The sequence below is a fragment of the Oryctolagus cuniculus genome, chromosome 6, assembly GCF_964237555.1.
Source record: "Oryctolagus cuniculus chromosome 6, mOryCun1.1, whole genome shotgun sequence".
NCBI lineage: Eukaryota > Metazoa > Chordata > Mammalia > Lagomorpha > Leporidae > Oryctolagus > Oryctolagus cuniculus.
Genome location: NC_091437.1, coordinates 29867345 through 29889696, shown reverse-complemented (window position 1 = coordinate 29889696; position 22352 = coordinate 29867345). Strand labels below are relative to the sequence as shown.

The 22352-nt window shown below is 52.5% G+C and overlaps 1 long non-coding RNA gene and 1 pseudogene across 1 annotated transcript in view; one reads left to right on the top strand and one right to left on the bottom strand.

Annotated features, from left to right (window-relative positions):
* Nucleotides 1-8135: 8135 nt before the first annotated feature.
* LOC138850172 (uncharacterized) overlaps nt 8136-22352 on the bottom strand; it is a 52557-nt gene continuing 38340 nt past the window's right edge. The window contains exons 3-4 of the long non-coding RNA XR_011389781.1: nt 21180-21379; nt 8136-8291 (exon numbers count right to left, since the gene is read on the bottom strand). This is a non-coding gene — a long non-coding RNA (uncharacterized lncRNA). The remainder of the gene's footprint in view (nt 8292-21179; nt 21380-22352) is intronic.
* LOC100355024 (large ribosomal subunit protein eL36-like) lies at nt 19486-19931 on the top strand (annotated as a pseudogene).

Below are 22352 nucleotides of genomic sequence, written 5' to 3'. Positions count from 1 at the left end.
TCCGCTCCCGTTCACGGTCCCAGGGGCACTCACCGCCAGTGCTGCTGAACTAGCATCAGCTGCACACGGTAGCTGAGTAACATTTTGCACTGCTTTATCACACTGCATATCCATGTCACGGGTGCAGACGTACAGCTCACGTATGCAAAGGAAATACATGTGAAATGTAACTCACATGATGCGTAACAGTTCTTCACTTTGGTAATTCACTGGACATTGAACAATCAAGTTACAGATATATATTATCACAATAAAACTAAGATTTAGGGGTCAGCTTTGTGGCGCAATAGGCTAAACCACTGCCTGCCGATGCCAGCATCCCACATGGCACTGGTTCAAGTCTTGACTGCTCCACTTGCTATGCAGCTCCTGCTAATGCACCTGGGAAAGCAGCAGAAGATGCCCCAAGTACGTGAACCCGAGAATGGAAGCTCACCCTCTCACTCCCTCCCTCCCTGTCTCTCCAATTTTTTTAGTATATGTGCTGCCAAAACGAGCACCCTCCCTGTCTCTCCCTCTCTCTCTAGATCTCTGCCTTTCAAATAAATAAAATCTTAAAAAAAAAAATTAGCTTGCCTAAGTGTTTGGGCCCCTGTTACCCACATGGGATACCTGGATGAAGCTCCTGACTCCTGGCTTCGATCTAGCCCAGTCCTGCTGAAGTTGTCTGGGGAGTGAACCAGTGGATGAAATGCATCTCTCTCTGTCTCACACTCTATCTCTGTAACTCTGAAATACAAATAAATAAATATTTTTAAAAAGATTTAATTTTCAAAATACTAAATGAGTTTTTAGCCTTTAAATAATTTTGACTAAACATTGATATTAGTTATAAATTTTGCCTTTTTTAAAAGATTTATGTATTTACTTATTTGAAAGAGCAAAAGAAAGACTTGAAGAGATAAAAGACAGAGAGCGAGCTTCCATCTGCTGGCTCATTCCCCTAATGGCCCTAAGGACTAGGGCTGGGCCAGGCGGAAGCCAGGAGCCAGGATTTTCTTCTGGGTCTCCCATGTGATTTTTTTTTTAAATATTTATTTATTTATTTATTTCAAAGGCAGAGTTACACAGAGGCAGAGGCAGAAAGAAAGAAAGCTGGGCTGATACGAAACCAGGAGCCTGGAGTTTCCTCTGGGCCTCCCATGTGGGTGCAGGGGCCCAAGGACTCGGGCCATCTTCCACTGCTTTCCCAGGCCACAGCAGAGAGCTGCATTGGAAGTGGAGCACCCAGGTCTCAAACTGACACTCATATGGGATGCCGGCACTACAGGCTGTGGTGTTACCCACTACGCCACCGCGCTAGGCCAAATGTGAAGTCTTTTAAAAAGTCAAATACGGCTGGCGCCGTGGCTCAATAGGCTAATCATCCGCCTGCGGCACTGGCACTCCGGGTTCTAGTCCCGGTTGGGGCGCCGGTTCTGTCCCGGTTGCTCCTCTTCCAGGCCAGCTCTCTGCTATAGCCCGGGAGTGCAGTGGAGGATGGCCTGAGTACTTGGGTCCTGCACCTGCATGGGAGACCAGGATAAGCACCTGGTTCCTGGCTTCGGATCGGAGCAGCGCCAGCCGTAGCAGCCATTTGGGTGGTGAACAGACGGAAAAAGGAAGACCTTTCTCTCTCTCTCTCTCTCTCTCTCTCACTGTCTAACTCTTTCTGTCAAAGAAAAAAAAAGTCAAATACACAAAGAGAATAAAGCAGTGGTTTCCGGGGGGGGGGGGGGGGTAGGCCATGGGAGCCACAGCTCAGAGGATAGAAAATAGCAGGTAAGTAGGATGAACAGGTTGAGAGATCTCATATACAACACAGGACTACAGTAAGAAAATGGTAGTGTTTGGGATTCCTGCTAAATAAGTAGATTTTAGCTGCACTTACCACAGAAACAAAAAATAGGCAAACGTGAGACAATGGATATTTTCATTTGCTTCTCTGTAGTAACCATTTCACCATCTAAAACGTATCTCATGACATCATCTGATAAACCTTAAATATATAATACAACAACATTTATTTTAAAAATAGATATAGGAGAGGGGGCAGAGCTGTGGCACAGTGGGTTGAACTGCCGCCTCTGATACAGCTTCCTGCTAATGTGCCTGGGAAAGCAGTAGAAGATGGCCCAAGTGCTTGGGCTGCTGCACCCACATGGGAGACCTGGAAGAAGCTCCTGGCTTCAGGCTGGTCCAGCCCTGGCTGTTGTGACCATTTGGGGCATGAACCAGCGGATGGAAGACTTCTCTCTCTGAGTATCTCCCTCTCTCTGGTAACTTTGAATTTCAAAGTTTTTAAAATTTAAAAAAAAAAAACACCTTTTCTGCCTAAAGTCATTGTTTGATAAAGTTTCTCTTCCTTGCAGACCAAAGCATTCTTCACAAATAAACACTCCCCAGCCCAAGACCGGCAGGAGGACTGAGCGAGATGAACTCCGCTGAGCTGGGAACTTTGCCTGAGCCAGCACTGTTACAATGATGGAACTCTAGGGGCAGGGCCGGGCACGTGGTTCAAATGCCACAGAAGTTACCATCCATACCAAGCACCTGGCAGAGTAAAAGCTGGTGCAGAGGACAATTACGCCAGGACCACAAACATCCACACCCAGCCAACTAAGAGCCAACCCTCTATCAATGCTAGCGCTTTCTACTGGCAGATGCATTTCCTCATGCCCTCTGAGAACACCCTCCCACTCCCCACAGCCAGGGCCAAGGCCACTCTTGGGTCTTCGGCCCCAGCGTTCCTCCCAGTACACAGCCCCAGGGCCTGTCTTCAACATGGTCCACCCCACTGGACTGCAGGCCCATTCTTTGCTGTGTCCAGGAGGATTGGCAAACCCAGAACGTTCAACACACATCTGCTGAATTAACTGATCACACCTTGCAGCCTTGCCTGACCTGGTGATTCCACTGCCAGTGAGATGCTCTCTATTTGCACTTGGCTTCTGTGGGAGCAGGACCTGTGCTTGCTTCCCTCGCTTGCCGTCCTCACTGCGGGGCCCAGGACAGAAGCTTCTCTCACAACGATGGTGCTCTTCCCTGTACGGCGGCCCACGGAGCACCATGGGATTCTCACGAACCCGGTACTCTCACTGTGCAGCGTTGGGCTCCCCTGGCTAGTTGGTCAACTCAGGAGCCCAAGTCCAGGTGGAGAGACCACTGCAGCCAGGCACTCTGATCAAGTGATACTCCAGCGCCTTCCTGGCTGCAGAAGCACACAACGCACAGGACGAGGAGGTCAGGGTCAGGTTCATCTCCCCAGCACAGCTCTCACCTGGTGCCCTAGGACTTTGCTGTCCCCACTGAGTTCACTGCTGCTGTCCCTGCAAACCCAGTCTCCAGAACATGCCTCTCAAACAGCCAGAGCCAGGCAGCATGAGCCAAATAGGCCCAAGATGCTGGCGTCCGTCTCCTCGGCCACACTGCAGAGCCTCGCATCTCCAAAGGAGGAAGAAGAAAACCCCTCCGCAACCACCCACAGACCAAGGCAGCACAGCCGAAGGACCCAGAAGCTCTTCTCATACGAAACCTGTGTGACAGGCCCACAGGCCATCAGATGGGCCACGCCACCTCCAATGGCCACGTGACACCATAGCCAGAGCCTTCTTCCAGGTGCAGGGGGAGGGGACTGCTGCCCTGGGCACCCTCGGCGGCTGTGATGCGGGAGTGCACATCACACTCCTGGACGTCAGAACAGGAAGGATGTGCCCAGTAGCTCATCCAGCTGTCTCCAGCCATGCCATGGACACAGCTCCAACATGGGCACCGCCGTGGCCAATCAGGTTCATCACAGCCCACTGTACGTCACATTTATGGTATTCTCCCACACCCCCAACCCGAGAAGAGACGCCAGCGTCAACACCGTGCAGACGCTAGTCCCAGTGTTCTTGCTTGTCCCACACGGTGCACCCAGGATCAGAGACAGATCCCTTACCTGTCACTGGTGAGGGAGCCTCCCTCTCCATCTGCGGGGGATGCCATATCTCCCCTCATCCTCAATGCAGCTGCCACCACAACGGCTGCCCAACCTAAGAGGAAATGTCAAGTGCATCACCTGCTGTTGCACCAAGAAGCAGCCTTTTCACAAAGTGGACTCACGGAGTCGGCGTTGTGGGCGCCAGTTCGAGTCCCAGCTGCTCCACTTCCAATCCTACTCCCTGATAATGTGCCTGGGGAAAGCATCAGAAGATGGCCCAAGTGCTTGGGACCCTGCACCCATGTGGGAGACCTGGATGAAGCTCCTGGCTTTGGCCTGGCTCAGCCCTGGCCATCGTGGCCACTTGGGGAGTGAACCAGCAGATGGAAGATCTTTCTCTCTGTAACACTGACTTTAAAACAAATTAATAAATCTTTTAAAAAGAAGCAAAAAAAGCAGCAGCAGCAGGAGTGGACTCTTTGACTCTTTCTGGAACCCTAGGGAGTTTTCTCCCTGACCTCTGGTACCTTACTACAGGACTTTCTTTTCCTTTAGGTTAACTTCACTGGGCAGGAAAATAAGAAGACGTGCATGGTGGTGGGAGGGGGGAGGTGTGGAGAAACAAGAACCCAGTAAGGCCCCGCCCCCATCTGCTCAGAATCTTCCCCTCACAGGATGTCATGTCCAGAAAACCAAAAGCATATTCCTTCCTGTTCCAGCACCCAGCAGGATCTCGCGTGCAGAGAAGAACGCCTGCTTACCGGGTGGGTTTCCATCTGCTCTGTAACCCACGTGGTGCCAAACTACAAGGGCCCCTTAACTCCACTTCCCCCTCCCCCAAAATCACAGGAGTGGCAGCAAGGACCAGGGCAGCCCCGGGCAGGAGCTGACCTCCCCTGCAAACCCACCCCCGGCCCCCCCCTCCCCCGCCCGCCCCCAACGCCGCACAAAAGATCATTCCTCCCAGGCCAGGCCAAGGACTCCTGCAGATCTCTTAGCTGAAGACACACCAGGGAGCTGCCTGGGGTCCCCAGAAGAGGTGAGGCTGCCCCCAAGCGTAGCAAGAGTGGGCTCAGGATGGCAGCTTCTGGCCGTGCGCCTCCCGCCACCCTGCATCCTGGCCCGTCACGTGGGTGTGCACAGGAAGGACGTCCCTGGTGGCTCGCAGCAGCCTCACCGCTGTGCTTCCAGGGCTGGGAGGCTGATATTTATAGGAAGGGCGGCCAGCCAAGCTTCATTCCACCCCACCCTCCCTTCCCCTCGGAGTTCAGCGGAAAAGCATTCCTCCCTTTATTGCTGGGTTTTTACGCAAGGACCGAGGCTCTCATTAAAATGATTGAGAAACTCTGCCTGAAAAGATGGAAAAGGACCTGCATGCCAGCCCCTCCTTTTGGCTCTTTCTCCCCATGCCCCTCCCTCGCAGGTTCCTTGGCACCTGCTCCTTCCTCTGCCCCTGCAACCAGAGTCCCCTGGGGTCCTCCAGATGGGCAAGGCCCTCTTTGACTTCAAGCTCTTATCATCCTCCCCCCCACCGCCCACTCACTCCTCCTCACATCCTGCAGCGCCCTGCATAATCCACCGACCTTCCTTCTTCCCCACATCCCCCACAAACAACCTCCTACTCCCACCGCTCCAAACACCAATCACGGCCCTCCCGGCCTTGGCTCCGGAGCGGCCTCTACCTGGAACACACACACACAGATCTGTCTCCCAGGGCCCAGTCCTCCGCCCCCAGAGACCTCGCTAATGCCTTCTATTAGAAAGCACCCTACAAGGGCCGGCGCTGTGGGGTAGCAGGTAAAGCCGCCGCCTGCAGTGCCGACATCCCATATGAGTCCTAGCTGCTCCACTTCCGATCCAGCTCTCTGCTGTGGCCTGGGAAAGCAGTAGAAGATGGCCCAAGTACTTGGGCCCCTGCACCCATGTGAGAGACCCAGAAAAAGCTCCTGGCTTCGGATCAGTGCAGCTCCAGGTCCGGCCATTGCGGCCAATTGGGGAGCGAACCAGTGGACGCAAAACTGACACTGACACACACTCTCTCTCTCTCTCTCTCCAGCAAGAATCCCCTTCCCTTGGTGCCTCCTTTCAGTGACCTGAAAGTGACCCTGGCTGATTAAAAACCCCAGCCCAGTCTCATTCAGAGATGCACTGACTGTCTCCCCTATTGCTAAGAAGTTGACTGCTCCTGCAATCATCCTGAATAAAGACGTCCTGGCCATCTTAACAAGGGCAGGAATCGTGTGTCTTCACTGCCACCTGACACCTCATGCACTTTCTCGTGCAGGAAGGGGCTGATCCAGGCTGGCATCACACGCACACGGTGACAGAACTCACGGGAGCAGTCCGGAGCAGAGTCGGATTTAGCGAACACACTGCAAGAGAGCAGCCGCGGGCGGGACGGTGGGAAGCTGAGTACTGCTGCTGTCTGTGAGGGACCGCGGTGGTGCAACAGGTTTTCCCGGTTGTGTGATTTCCATTTCTGGGTGCAGCTGGGGAGTCTGCCCTACCCTTAGCTTAGGGGCTCCGCCAAGCGCTGTGGGACCACCCTCCCCATTTCTGTCCATCTGTCTCCATCCCTTGGATTCCAAGTTTGACAAAGGCAGCAGCTTTGTGTGTTCTCTGCTAGATCCAGCTTCCACAACTGCTCACACAGGGGCACTCGGCAGACATTTCTCCAGCCACCTGCACTTGCGCGTTGGTCTCTGCTGACCTGCCACGTTCTCCAAAGACATCCACCTGAAAGTCATCTTTGAGTCTTCCAACCTCAACCCCGCACTGCAGGGAGCAGGGATTGTGCGGCTCAGGGGCTGCTGTCCGAGGGGTCTGACACGTGCTTTTCATTTGTTAGATAGCTGATGAGTATGCTAACACACAGAAAGACGCCTTGAGGCCCGCCCTGGCCTGCGGCACCACAGCCCCCTCTGTCTTCTTAGGCGTCCTTCCCTGCCCACAGCTGCTTGCATGACTGCACCCCCAAACACACACACACACACAGTGCCAGGCCTTCAGCACACACACACACACACACACACAGTGCCAGGCCTTCAGCAGGGGCTGAATTAAGAAAGGGGAAGAGGAACAGCCATTTAGCCTCCCAGTTAAGACTGCCATGTCCCAGTCAGAGTGCCTGGTCCAAACCCTGGCTCCCAACTCCAGCTTCCTATCTCTGCACACCCTGGGAGGCAACAGTGATGGCTCAAGAAGCCAGGTCCCTGCCAACCATGTGAGGGACCTGGACTGTGTTCCAGGCTGCTGGGTCCAGCCCTAGCACAACCACAGATACTGTGGCATTCTCTCTCTCTTTATGTCTTTCAAATCGTTTTCTTAAAAGATGACTTATTTACTTGAAAGAAGAGAAGCAGAGACAGAAACAGAGATCTTCCATCAGCTGCTTCACTCCCCAAATGGCCACAACAGCCAGGGCTGGGCCAGGCTGGAGCCAGTGTGGGTGCAGGGGCCCAAGCACTTGGGCCATCCTCTGCTGCATTCCCAGGCCATAGCAGAGAGCTGGATCAGAAGTGGAGCAGCGGGGACTCGAACCAGCACCCACATGGGATGCAGGTTTTGCATGTGGTGGCTTAACCAAGGGGGCATGGAGGAGACACCTGGTGGGGCTGAGCGTCAGCTCTGTATGTTCCTAATAAGTCAAGCTCTGCTCCCATCCTCCTGGCCCTCTCCACCGATGTGTGGGGGAGGGGGCACCTGTGTGGGCTGCCCTGCTGGAGGCAGCTGCAGTGACCAGGGCTGGCCACTCCCAGCTCACTTCTCCTACCAGGCAGACTTTCAAGGCCGCTGCCGGTCAGCAATGAGTCCCCTGAGCCTGACCCCAGGAAGGGGTGCACAGGAAGGGCACAAGGGCCCAGCTGACCCCAGAAGACAGCTGGGCCAGGGCTGTGGTGGTAAACTGGGGCCTGCTGGGAAGCGTGGGGGAGGGTGCAGCGTGGGGGAGGGTGCAGCCTGGGGCCAGGGCGGCAGCTGGGTGCAGAAACAGCCCAGGTAGGTTTGCTCACAAAAGAAAAGTCAACAGATGAAGGCTCTGCCTCAGCCCCCTGGGCCCCTTGGAGGAAAGAAAGCAAACCTCCCCAGTGTTTGCTGAAATGCTAATCCCATTTAGGAGTTCTTTGAAAGAGCTGCAAGAGGAAGCAGCAGGCCTGCAGGCTGAGCCTGGCCACTTTCCCCACCTCAGCCTGTCTCTGGGGACATCACACAGAGACCCAGGGGATCCGAGAGGTACCTGGGCCAGGTGCTCTTGCACGGAGGTCCGTGGGACTCTTCTTCCTGCTGCGCCCAGAAAGAAGCCTTCTTAGCAGAAAACCGGCCAGGACTGGAAAGAGCTGACTCCAACAGCCTTCACCCCAAGGCCAGCTCCTGTCATTCACGCCCTAGGAATCTGGAAGACACAGAACGTCCTTGCCTCTGCTCCCTGGGAGGCACTAATTAGCCTCAACTCCCACCCCAGGTGGGTCTTATTCCTGGCAGCCAGTGTATTCCCTGAAGTCGTAGGTGGAATGAGCTGGAGGCTTGCGGGAGGGGAGGTTACCAAACGATTAAAGGAAAAGCAAACCCACAGTCCTGTTCTCTCCCCCTTGGACAGCTTCACCAAGTCCTGTCACTCGTTGTCACCCACAGACGGCCCCGCCTCCTCCCTTGAACACCCCTGGCTTCAGGAGGGGCAGGTGTTTTGGAAGGCAGCCTGATGACGCACAGGAGGGCTTCCTGCTGTGGTCTCCTCGCCCCTCACCCCTTGTTGGGTTTTAGAGGGGAGGAAGGTGAAAAATCTAGAAGGTCAACGGGTTTCTTTCAGTCCCAAGCATTCATTTAAGAAGAGGGTAAGATAACCTTAAAAAGGTTAGGAATCATATTGCCCAGCAAGTACATGTTAAGCATTTTTTATGTCTACAAAATCGCCCAGATTGGGAAACTGAGCGCCATGATCACACAGCTAACAAATAGGAGGGTTGGGGTGCTGATCCAATCAGAGTGACACTAGGACTTGCAAACTCACTCTTAATCTGTGAATTTGTGATCCCCAAAGAGCAAGCTTGTTGTCTAGATCACGGAGTGTGAAATGGGGCCAGCCTTCTGGCACGGCAGGTTAAACCACCACTTGAAACGATGGCATCACTCATTCAGTTGCTGGGGTTCAAGTCCCAACTACGCCACTTGCAACCCAGCTGCCTGCTAATGCGCCTGGGCAAACAGCAGGAGATGGCCCGAGTCCTTGGGCTCCTGCCACCCACGTGGGAGACAGGGATGGAGTTCCAGGCTCATGGACTGTGCCACTGTGAGCACAGGGACCCCTTGTCATCAGGAGACGGTACGAGGCTCATGGGCATCGGGGCGCTGCTGCCCTGCGGGACAGCCTCCTCACACTGCCCCTTCCAAGGGCTGCTAGGCGAACCCAACAGCAGCCCGGATCTGGCTGTGTGCCTCCAACTCTATCCAGCGCCCGCTGAGCTGCACTGCAGATTAAACTCCAGATCCCACAGCCACTGCCCTGAACGTGTGAACGGGGGCAGACCTGACAGGAACCAGTCTGGCCGGATGGGTCACAAATCAGGATAAGTGTTCACACCATTTAACTTGGTAATCCCCTTTCTAGGAATTTTTTTTCTGTAATTTAACAGTTGGGAGAAGGGGACAGGAGAAGTTGCTGGTAACATTTCCACATAATGGTGTTCAGGCCTAGGATTATCTGGAACAATGAAAACCTGGAATAATGCCTACAACCAACAGCGAAGAAATGGTTTACCGAACTATGATACACCATTCGACTGGATTATTATGCAGCCACAAAGATACATGTTAATGAGGAACTAAGAATAACACGGAAAATGCTCAGCATACAATGTTCCGCCAAACGAGTATGAAATAAAATTACATAAATGATGTGATCATAACAATATCAGGAAAAACTACTTTGAGTGAAGAATGGACCGGAAATGAACAAGTTTAAAGAGAACTACTTCTTACTAAGGAGCCTGCTACCTGCTGTATGTTCTGATCTAATCTTATCTACGAATCAGTTATGATTTTCAGTCCTCACTCTGCCAAGGACCACCGAGCTGCTCCTGGTTGCCTGAAGCTAAGGAGGGGCAGGAGGCGCCAGAGCTCACCCTGGCCCATCCTCCCCTGAGCCACTCCCAGACACAGGCAGTACATTCTTTGGCACGTGCAACTCCTGGCAACTTCTTTCCCTTTTTTTTTTTTTTTTTTTTCCTTAAGAGTTATTTATTTATTCAAAGGCAGAGTGACAGAGAAAGAGGGAGAGACAGAGAGAGACCTTGTGGGAATCCCCTGGTTCATTCCCCAAATGGCTGCAACAGCCAGGACTTGGCCATGCTGAAGCCAGGAACCAGGAACTCCATCCAGGTCTCCACCTCCTGGATGGCAGGGACCCAAGCATTTGGGCCATCTTCCACTGCTTTCCCAGGCGCATTAGCAGGGAGCTGGATCCGAAGGGAAGCACCCAGGACACCCACCAGGCAACTCCAACATGGGATACAGGTGTCCCAGGCGGGAGCTGAACCCTCCATGCCACAACACCCGCCCCACCCTCTAGTTTGTATTTTTTGTTTCCCACATTGTTTTTTTTTTCTAAGCCATGTTGTATAATTTTGACCCTTTTTCCCACACTTCAAAGGTGACACAGGCTGATAACACTTGGTGTCTCACATGATCATTTTAGTATAGAAAACAGTACACTTAGGACAAAATGATAGAAACCAGATCAGAAACCCTGCTTTCACCTTGAATTCAAAGCTGGCCGTGGTCTGCCTCTCTGCCCTTCTTCTGACCACACGTTCCATCTCCCCTTTTTCTCAGCCATTAAGTCACTAAGTGAGGTGATTGGGAGACGCGGTCAGGTGCACATTGTGGGGGCCTGCACCAACTCCTCCCCCCACCCCACCCTTGAGAACATCAGTGCAGGAGGGGCGAGGGTGAGGACCCACAGTGCACAGGGACACCCCGAACCTCGCATGGGGGGTGGGTTTTTCTCTTCTGAGGCAGAGAGCAGACTTCTGGGAACACCACACACAGGCGACTGGGCTGCAGGGGTAGCAGGGGAGCCCATGGGAAGAGCTGCAGCAGAGACTACATTTCATGCGCTCTCCCGAGCCTCGCACACTGGAGGGCTTTTGAGGAAGAAGCCGCAACTGTGCTAAGATCTGAAAACAGGAACCCGTTAGACCCCGGGTCTCAGAATCGCAGGGGAAGGGGTGCAGCTGTGTAAATGCACATTTTTCAGGCTCCCCTCAAACATTCTGATTCAATACATCTTGCCAGGCTAAGGAGTCTACATGGGTTTTAAAAAGTCTTTTATTGGGGCCGGCGCCGCGGCTCACTAGGCTAATCCTCCGCCTTGCGGCGCCGGCACACCGGGTTCTAGTCCTGGTCGGGGTGCCGGATTCTGTCCCAGTTGCCCCTCTTCCAGGCAAGCTCTCTGCTGTGGCCCAGGAGTGCAGTGGAGGATGGCCCAGGTGCTTGGGCCCTGCACCCCATGGGAGACCAGGAGAAGCATCTGACTCCTGCCATCGGATCAGCATGCGGCAGCCATTGGAGAGTGAACCAACAGCAAAGGAAGACCTTTCTCTCTGTCTCTCTCTCTCACTGTCCACTCTGCCTGTCAAAAAAAAAAAAAAAAAGTCTTTTATTGGGCCAGCACTGTGACATAGTAGGTACAGCTGCTGCCTGCAATGTCGGCATCCCATATGGGAGCCGGTTCGAGTCCCGGCTGCTCCACTCTCTGACATGGCCTGGGAAAGCAGCAGAGGATGGCCCAAGTGCTTGGGCCCCGCACCCGCGTGAGAGACCCAGAAGAAGCTCCTGGCTCCTGGCTTTGGCCTGGCCTAGCCCTGGTCATTCAGCCATCTGGGGAGTGAACCAGCAGAAGGAAGACCTCTCTCTCTCTTTCTCTCTCTCTCTCTACACCTCTGTCTGTAACTCTACCTTTCAAATAAATAAAAATTAAAATAAAATAAAAAGACTTTTCAAAAAGTCTTTTATTTATTCAAGAGGCAGAGAGAAAACAGACAGAGCTTCCACCGCTGGTTCACTCCCCAAATGCCCGCAAAGGCCAGAGCTAGGCCAGGCTACAGCTGGGAGCCAGGAACTCAATCCAGGTCTCCCACATGAATGGTAGGGACCCGAGTACTGGAGCCACCTGCTGCCTCCCTGGCAGAGTGCTGGGATTCAGACCCAGGCATTCCAGGCTGGAACGTGGGCACTGTACCTGCCAGGCCAAACACCTACCCAGGGTCCGTGTTTTGAATGAGCATTTCTCCAGGTGTGCTGTGGAGCTGTGGAGCCTTAGCCACCGTATTCATGGGCAGGGCAGGCATTTGGCACAGCAGTTAAGACACCCCTTGGGATGCCCACATCCTCTGTCAGACTGCCTGGCTCAAATCTCCCCGATTCCACTTCAAATTCAGCTTCCCAATGCACAGTCCAGGAGGCAGCTCAAGCACTTGGGTGCTTGCCGCGCAGCAGGGAGGGAGTTCCAGGTTCCTGGATTAGACTTGGCCCACTCTTGGCTGTTTCAGGCATTTAGGGAGTGAACAAGCTTATGGAAGATCACACTCTCTTAGCAAAAAAGCAAAGCAGGAGATAAACGTATTACTTACCCACAGATCACCAAATTGTTCTTTTTTTAAAATTTTATTAGACACAATACAAAAGAAATAAACCTAAGTTGCTAACAGCATGTTAGGGAGATGGCATTTCTTTATTTGATTAATCTTTTTTTAAGTAATTAAGTACTTAAAAAATGGACTTTGCACACAGACAGACCTGGGTTGCAGTCTCCATAAAGAGAGCATGGGAGATAAAAAAAATCACTCCCAAAACATGCAGGACTAAAACCAAGGACACACACACCCACACTGGGTGCACTGACATGACACAGCACACAGCACACACTGGGTGCACTGACGTGACACAGCACACACGCACACACTGGGTGCACTGACATGACACAGCACACACGTACACACTGGGTGCACTGACATGACACAGCACACAGCACACAATGGGTGCACTGATGTGACACAGCACACACGCACACACTGGGTGCACTGACATGACACAGTCAGCAGACACTCTTTCTGCTTCTCTGTGTTCCCTGGATGGGTCCCGTGTCACACATCAGCATTTACACACAGGCTTAAAGATGGGGATTTCAATTCCTGCTGGCCTTGATTTCCCTCTCCCTAAGCCCTTGTGTGTTTTAACTCTGAAGGAGACGTTGCACAAAGTGCATTACGGTGTCAAGACCCCACCCCCAGCTAACTGAAATACTGAATGGAAGGAAGAGTGGAGAGTTCTAAGTGCCTACAAATGGAATGCATCGAGAGTCTATTTTTACTGGATGACCTGAAGGGACAGTGATTTAAACAAAGACCCAGGTGAAGCACCTGCAGTGTTTACAGGCAGTGCAATAAAATGCATTAAGTGAACAGCTACAGGCAGCGGGTGGGAGCGGAGTGAAGATGGAATGTGGAGGGGTTGTGTGTCAAGAAAACGCCTATCATTCTTCCAGGGTTTGGGCCAACCAAGGCTTGCAGCAGGAGGCAAGACTTCAGAAGAGAATGAGAGCTGTTACTGCAGGACGCCCTTCAGCCAACCAGAGAGGCAGCTCCTCCGCCACTCCCACAGCGCATGTCGCAGGGCCTCCCTGTTAGGCTTGGCACTGCATCCTCTTCTTGAGTGAATCAAGAGTGTCGCTCTGATATCGTGGGTCTAGAAAGTATCCTCTAAAGGACTATGTGAAAGTGAAAACGAGGGGTGGGGTTGTGGCGTAGCGGGTAAAGCCACCTGTGACACGGGCATCCCATATGGCACTGGTTCAAGTCCCGGTGGATCTCCCTTTGATCCAAATCCCTGCTGATGCACTTGGGAGAAGCATCGGAAGAAGGCCCAAGTGCTTGGGGGCCCTGCACCCACGTGGGAAACCTGGAAGAAGCTCCTGGCTCAGCCCTGGCTGATGTAGCCACTTGGGGAGTGAACCAGCCCATGGAAGATCTCTGTCTTCTCTAAAATCAACTGTTCAGAAAACAGAAACCTGTATCTGGTTTACATTTTTTTAATTGTCTTTACCTAAGCCATCTCACCTTGCTCTCCGGCTAACTGGACATGTATTCTCCCAAACTTTTACTTTTACAAATATATATGATATATTCATATGCATATGTACATACACAATTGTTTTTCACAAAAATAAAGTCACACTTTACCACTCTGCTACCGGAAATTTTCACTTTCAGTAAGTCAACGGCACCTTGCCAGACCTGTCCATGTACAGGTAGTTAGTGACCCTGGGGACCAGGGTCCCCCACTCACCACTCCTGTGACAGACATCAGGGAAGCTACTTACTATGTCTCTCCTCACTGAAAAAGTCTCCTGTAATCGTAATCAAAGGACTGTGGATAAAGTGACTTACTGCTGTAAATGTACAAATATTGTAGAACACACAGACTGCGCGGCGAGTGTGTAATAGTAAATGCTGTATCTGTATTTGTAAGCTGGCCACTGTGAGGACCTCCCTTGCTCTTTTCTGTAACAGCCACATCCTAGTCCATCACCTGGATGAGCCAGAGTCCTCCTGATGGACATGTAGGCGATTTCCTACATTTGACTGCAATGAGCATTTAAAAAAAAAAAAAAGATTTATTTATTCAAGAGGCAGAATAAAAGAAAGAGGGAGGGAGAGACAGAGAGATCTTCCATCAGGCTGGTTCACTCCCCAAATGGCTGCAAAAGCCAAGGCTGGGTCAGGCTGAAGCCAGGAGCCAGGAACTCCCTACTGGCCTCCCATGTGGACTCAAGTACTTGAGCCATCATCAGCTGCTTTCCCGGACACATTAGCAGGGAGCTAGATTGGAAATAAAGCAGCCAGTACTTGAACCAGCCCTCCAATGTGGACTGCTGGCCACAAGGCTGGCCCCTGCAGTGAGCTTTTTTACACATAGATCTTTGTATATATGTGCAGCTATCACTGTAGGATAGTTCCCAAGGCACAGAGTTGCTGCATCAAATATCATGCTCATGTTATTGAAAGGTTTATTTATCGGGGCTGGCGCTATGGTGCAGCTGATTAAAGCCCTGGCCTGCAGTGCCGGCATCTCATATGGGCACTGGTTTGAGTACTGGCTGCTCCACTTCTGATCCAGCTCCATGCTATGCCCTGGGAAAGCAGTGGAAGATGGCCTAAAGTCCTTGGGTCCCTGCACCCACGTGGGAGACCTGGAAGAAGCTCCTGGGTCCTGGCTTCAGATCTGTACAGCTCCAGCCATTGTGGCCATCTGGGGATTGAACCAGGGATGAAAGACCCCTCTGTCTCTCTGCCTCTGCCTCTCCATAATTGTGCCTATCAAATAGATAAATAAATCCTTTTTTTAAATATTTATTTTATATATTTGAAAGACAGCGCCAGCCCCAGTCATGCTCATTTTTTATGAAAGCTGTTGCCAAATTCCCACCAACAGTGTCCACACACCTGTCTCCAGGCCCCTGCACACCACAGGCAGCCTGGATCCCTGGCATCCACATTTCCACACTCGCCTTTCCCAAATGAAGCCTCAATCAAAACCACTGCCAGTGGCTGGTGTCGTGGCGCAGGATGGCCCTCCTGACACCTGGCCCCAGCCTGGCCCAGCCCCAGGCATTGCAGCCATTCGGGGAGTGAACCAGCAGATGAAAGATCTCTCTCTCTCTCCTGCTATTTCCCCTCTAATACATTTGTTAAAGTCCCAGGGACACCTAATCTCTTTGTGTTTTCTACATAGAATCAGACATTGGGCTCTCTGACAGGTCTTTATTCTCCTGGACACGGGCCTGGGATGACTTGGAAACACAGAAATCAAACATGCTTGCTGTTTCCTAACACCCTCCGAGAAGCCCGAGGAGGCGTGCGTGAGGCCCAGCGCTCTGCTTCCTCTCACTTGCAGCGAGACTTTCAATAGCAGCTGGTGTTTTCAGGGGGGAGCTCAGAGCCAGCACTGGTATATAAATATTATCTCTGGGCTCCAGTACCAGTCAGGCTGAAGCAGATCCTGCTTGTTAAAGGATGTAGGGTGCAGGCAATGAGCCCCTCACCCTTCCAGAAGCCGCCCTACACGGGGAAGCAGCCCGGGTCCAGACCAGCCCAGCACGGCAGCTTCTAAGCCATACAGAGGCAGAAGCCCATGCAGGGCTCGGCTGCAAACCTGCACCAGGTAGAGAAGGTGCAGGGCAAAGAGGGTGTCCAGGCTGGTCCCCTGCGCTGTGGCTCCAGCCGTGTCCTCACAAGATGACCGCTGGCTGAGGTCGGCCCCCCCTCCACAGTTCTGAGACACAGGGTGACTGCTTGGTTGGTCCCGGACCCCTCAGGACTGAGGGGAGCTTTGGGGGGGTGGGGGGCGTCCCTGGCTCCCAAGCAGCCTCCCAGAGTTCTCACACAGCAAGGTCACAACACGCATTCTTCTCTCCAGCTTGTGTTCAGGCTTCACTGTGTTCAGGCTCAAAACCATTCACCTCTGTCCGTCCCACCGTCCCCAGGGAGCCAGGCTGAGGAGGGTCTGGAAGAATGGGTTGCGCAGCTCAATTCCAGGGATGAGACCCAGGGACTCCGGCTCCAGCGCACGGCAGAGGGAGTCACTCCAGCAGTGATCTCGGGAAGTCAGAGTGGCTGAAGCATCCCCTGCTAGTTCAGCTCACGTGGGAGAGTCGGGGGACAGGGAGCCAGAGGAGGCAGCGTGCGGTGTACAGGAAACAGAGTGAGAAGCCGGACACACCCAGCTTCAAGCTCACTGCGCCCGAGGTTCCTTTGCTCTGGGGCTGGCTGCCTGACACCCTGCATGTCATGTTTGGATGTGGACTGTGTGCTCTGCACCCCAACAACACAAGGAGCGACATAATATTTTGGATCATGCTTTCTACCAAGGAACCATGGTTTCTTGAGGGGGTTAACGTGCCAAAGCCATGCAGCCCCTAAGTGGACCCCATGGCCCGGCTCTCCCTCAAACGACACCGCTCTTCAGTGTACACCGTGGTGACAGCTAACCCTGGTCACCATGAGGAGGGCGAGAGCTGATGCCCCGGGGGGGTCCTTGCTGATATCAGCTCCTCCAAGGCCCTGGGAGAGTCCTGGAAAGAACCATGCTCACATGGTCTTAGGTTTCTCTAACACTGACCAAGGTCACATTTGTTTTTTGAGATGTAGAGAACTCCCATGCCATCCACTGGCTCACTCCCCAAATGCCCACAACAGCCAAGATTGGGCTGGGGCCAAAGCCAGGAGCCAAGAATGTAATTCAGGTCTCCCAGGAACCCAACTCCTTGAGCCATCACCGCTGCCTCCCAGGGTCTGCAGTAACAGGAAACGGGAGCCAGGAGCCAGAGCCGGGAATCAAACCCAAGGACCTGGATGCGGGACTCCAGGCCACCTGCGCACTCCTCAAAGTCTCTCTCCACTCCTTCTGCCTGGCAGTGCTCCTCGCCTGCAGCAAGAGAGCAGACGGGCCCTGGCCATGGCAGGAGTTGGTGCGACCTGGAGTTTGAGTCTAGCATGTTATAGTCACGTGGTTCACAGTCACCTCCACAAAAGCTAAGGTGCAGCGAACCCTCCCAGAGTGGACACCCACGATTAAGTGCCCCTCGCCCAACTCCTGACAGGTGCACAGCCCATGAGCACGTCCTGCAGCGGCCGGTGCTGATGCATGCGCAGGGGAAGAAGGCTTTGAAACGGAGGGTCAGGCATCAGCCTGTGAGAAATGCTGACGGAAGTGAGGGCCACAGGGCTTGAAGGCGAGGGGGCAGCTCCCTGGCCCGGAAGCCAGCTCTCTTCTGTCAGAAGCACACAGGGGTCCTGCACCAGGTTCTCTGTTTAGGTTTGGTGGGAACGCCTCTGTGGACGTCGATGGAGAGTAATTCTATACGCAACCCTGGTGTCTGTGTGGGTCAACTCATTCTTTCACTCTAGGCTATATAATAATAACACAGAAATCTTGACCACCCATCCTAGAGAAAAGGCCCAATGATCTTTAGAAAATCAGTATGATATGAAGAAGTGATCAAAGAATATGGAGCCAGACGATGGAGGAATAGAAAGTATGACAGAAATAGGTCAGGCAGTGAATTCATAAAAAACAAAATGTTCAGTTATTCTTCTAGAGTTTGTAGTAGACGGTGTTAACTTTTAAAATGTGCAAATTATTATTTCCCCATTCTAATTAAATATTCTCTTACATTCCTAATATTGGATGCATGATCTTGTATTACTTATCTTTTTTTTTAGATTTAATTTTTATGTATTTGAAAGGCAGAGTTAAGAGAGAGAGAGAGAATCTTCCATCTGCTGGGTCATACCCCAAATGGCTGCAATGGCCAGAGCTGAGCCAGGCCAAAGCCAGGAGCCAGAAACTTCTTGCAGGTCTCCCACATGGGTGCAGGAGCCTAAGCACTTGGGCCATCTTCCTCTGCTTTTCTTTTTTTTTTCTTTTTCTTTTTTTTTTTTAATTTTTAACAGGCAGAGTGAACAGTGAGAGAGAGAGACAGAGAGAAAGGTCTTCCTTTTGCTGTTGGTTTGCCGTTGGTTCACCCTCCAGTGGCCGCCGTGGCCAGTGCGCTGCGGCCGGCGCATTGCGCTGATCCGAAGCCAAGAGCCAGGTGCTTCTCCTGGTCCCCCATGCGGGTGCAGGGCCCAAGGACTTGGGCCATCCTCCACTGCACTCCCGGGCCATAGCAGAGAGCTGGCCTGGAAGAGGGGTAACCGGGACAGAATCCGGCACCCTGACCGGGACTAGAACCCGGTGTGCCAGCACCGCAAGGTGGAGGATTGGACTATTGAGCCACGGCGCCAGCCTCTGCTTTTCCAGGTGCATTAGCAGAGAGCTGGATTGAAAGTGGGGCAGCCGGGTCTCATACCGGTGCCCATATGGAATGCTGTTGCTACAGGTGGCTTAACCCACTACACTACAGCGCTGGCCCCATGTATTACTGATCTTAAAGACAGCCCTCGGAGCAGGTGTTCAGCCTCAGAGAGCCTGGATTCAATGTCTGGCTCTGGCTCCAGATTACAAGTTCCTGCTAACGAAGACCCTAGGAGGCAGAAGTGATGGTTTGAGTACTCAGGTCCTGCCACCCACATGGGAGAACTGGAGCAAGTTCCTGGCTCTTGGTTTTGGCCTCACCCAGCCCTGGCCATTGCAGGATTTTCAGCAGTGAGCCAGAGGATGGGAGCTTGCTCTCTCTCTCTCCCATTAAAAATTAATAAATTAATTCTTAAAAAGATGGCCCTCAAATTGTATAAGCTTTAGGACCCCATAAACCCTCGCTCTTGCCCTGCAGCCATCATCCTGTTAGCGGGTATGGAGAGCCAAGGTCTCAGACGTCCCTCTCTATGGATCATCTCAGCTATTCCTCAGTCAGCCCATTGATGTCACCCGAGGCGTGGAGCATTTATTTTACATAATGAACCTCATTTTCAAGGTTGTGGCAAAGATTCAAAGTTGCCCAGCACCTGCAGCAGTGCCCCAGGCCAAGCATAGGAACTATGGTTCTGCCCCGGCAGCCATTGGAAAGCTGCAGCCATTGGAAAGCTGCAGCCATGGCTCTGTGCTACCCCATGGCCGTGGGCTTCAACAAAGGCCACAAGGTGACCAAGAACGTGAGTAAGCCCAGGCACAGCCGCCGCTGCGGGCACCTCACCAAACACACCGAGTTTGTGGGGGACTGCGGGACAGGATCTGGGAGGTGTGCGGCTTCACCCCTACGAGCGCCGGCACCATGGAGGTGCTCAAGGTCTCCAAGGACAAACGGACCCTCACGTTCATCAAGAAGAGGGTGAGGACACACGGCCACGCCAAGAGGAAGCACGAGGAGCTGAGCAGCATCCTGGCAGCCAGGAGGAAAGCGGCTGCTAAGACTGAGGCCCCCTGCAGGGCCTCCCGAAGCCCCCACTTTCTCTTCATGGGGCGGGGGGCACATAGAATCAATCAGGCACCGATACTAGAAATGGTTTTGAATCATAATCAAATAGCTCACACACACTAAAAAAAAAGGAGCTATTATTATGATTCCCCAAATGTTGGGGCCAGTGCTGTGGCATGGTGGGTAAAGCCACCGCCTGCAGTGCCAGCATCCTATATGGGTGCTCCACTTCCAATCCAGCTCTCTGCTATGGCTTGGGAAAGCACTGGAGGATGGCCCAAGTCCTTGGGCCCCTGCACCTGCCTGGTTCCTGGCTTCTGCCTGGCTCAGTGCTAGCCAGTGAAGCCATCTGGGGAGCAAACCAGCAGATGGAAGATCTCTCTCTCTCTCTTGCTCTCGCTCTTCCTCTGCCTCTCTGTAACTCTGCCTCTCAAATGATAAATAAATAAATCTTTAATAATAATAATAATAATTCCCTGAGTGGCCTCTTGGAGCCCAGGGTTCCTTAGATTTGAAGCTGACAAGGTAAAAACATACTCAAAGTGCATAGGGAAGATCTGAAATGATGGACATCCAAACTCTCAGTACTGGGGGCCGCCTCCAAGGAGAGCCAGAGATGGGAGGGAGACATGCTTCTCTTGAAGCTTTAGATATATCTATATATCTATATATATACATACATATATATATTTAATTGCTTATTTGAAAGGCAGAGTGGGAGGGAAAGTCAGAGAGAGAGAGAGAGAGAGACCCTCCACTTGCTTATTCACTCCCTCAGAAGCCAGGGCTGGGCCAGCCCACAACCAGGAGCCAGGAACTCTACCCTGATCTCCCAGATGGATATCAGAGGCCTGAGTACTTGGGCCATCTTCCGTCGCCTTCCCAGGCACACTGGCAGGGAGCTGGATGAGGAGCTGAGCAGCCGGGACTCCAATACAGAGCCCCCTGCCCATTTCAAAATGTTAAACACATTCATATATGAAAGGTACTGGCACAGGGCCTGGCACAAGATAAGTGCTCCGTACAGGTCAGCTATTGCTATCACTTATTGCTATTGCTGATTAACTATAAAAAGTGAAGAAGTAGGACTTGAGATCAAAAGTCCTGTCTTGGATTCTGTTTGTTGCATATGACAGCACACTGCACTCAGCCGTGCCAAGGCTGTTGTGCACAGGTGTGTTTGACACGCCTCTTACCCTCATTTTGCAAATATGGAAACAGAGGCACAGAGAGGTTAAACAACACCCCGGGTCACACAGCCAGTGTAGCAGAGGCCAGGACTCACACCCAGGCCAGTGACCTAAAGCCCAGACACAGAGGGGCTTCGCTACACCACCCCTCCCGATACCTGGAGTCCCAGCGCTCACTCACCCTTCATGTACGCACGGAGCCAGGGAACTTCCTGGGGAGCAGGAGGGTTGGAAGGAAGCCCCAAGGTGGGCCACGGAGATGCCGGTATCGCAGACATGGCTGGCCAACTGGAAACGAGCTGGGAGGAAGGCCGGGAGGATGAGGGAGGTGAGAAACCGGTGCAAAGCATCTCTGCCAGCCAAGGGCGCGTCTCAGAGCTCCTGGGAGACAGAGTGGCATGAGACTATTCAGCACAAAAAATAACTCTGAAACCATGAATTGTTCTTTATAATCTGTATTTTCCATGCTCCCCCCCTTTTTTTATTTAAAAGATAGTGATCCTCCATCTACTTGTTCAGTACCCAAAAGCTCACAGCAGCCAGGGCTGGACCAAACCAAAGCCAAGCACTCAGAACTGAATCCGGGCCTTGCACACAGGTGACAGGGACCAAGCGCACGAGCCATCACCGCTGCCTCCCAGTGCACAATCACAGGAAGCTGGAGCAGGAGCAGAGCTGCACCTCCAACATCCTAAGTGGTGATTTAACCTTAGTATCAAATTCCTGCTCCTACATGTTTTACAAAAAAAATTATTTGTATTATAAAAATCCTCTGCACAGGGGCCAGCGTTGTGGCACAGCAGGTAGTCACCGCCTGTGATGCCAGCTTCTCATATGGGCACCAATTCATGCCCTGGCTGCTCCACTTTTGATCAAGCTGCCTGTTAAAGCACCTGGGAAAAGCAGTGGAAGATGGTCCAAGGGCTTGGGCCTGTTATCTATGTGGGAGACCTGGAAGTAGCTCCTGGCTCCTGGCTTCAGCCTGGCCCAGCCCTGGCAGTTGTGGCTATCTAGGGAGTGAACCAGTAGATGGAAGATCTCTTTCTCTTTCTCTCCCTCTCTCTTTCTAACTCTTTCAAATCTTTTTTTTTTTTTTTTTAAAGATTGATTTATTTATTTGAAAGTCAGAGTTTCACAGAGAGGCAGAGAGAGATAGAAAGAGAGAAAGGTCTTCCATCCACTGATTCACTCTCCAACTGGCCGCAACAGCCAAAGCTGCGCTAGTCCAAAGCCAGGAGCCAGAAGCTTCTTCCGGGTCTCCCACGCAGATGCAGGGGCCCAAAGACTTGGGCCATCTTCCACTGCTCTCCCGGGCCACAACAGAGAACTGGATCAGAAGTAAGGCAGCCGGGAC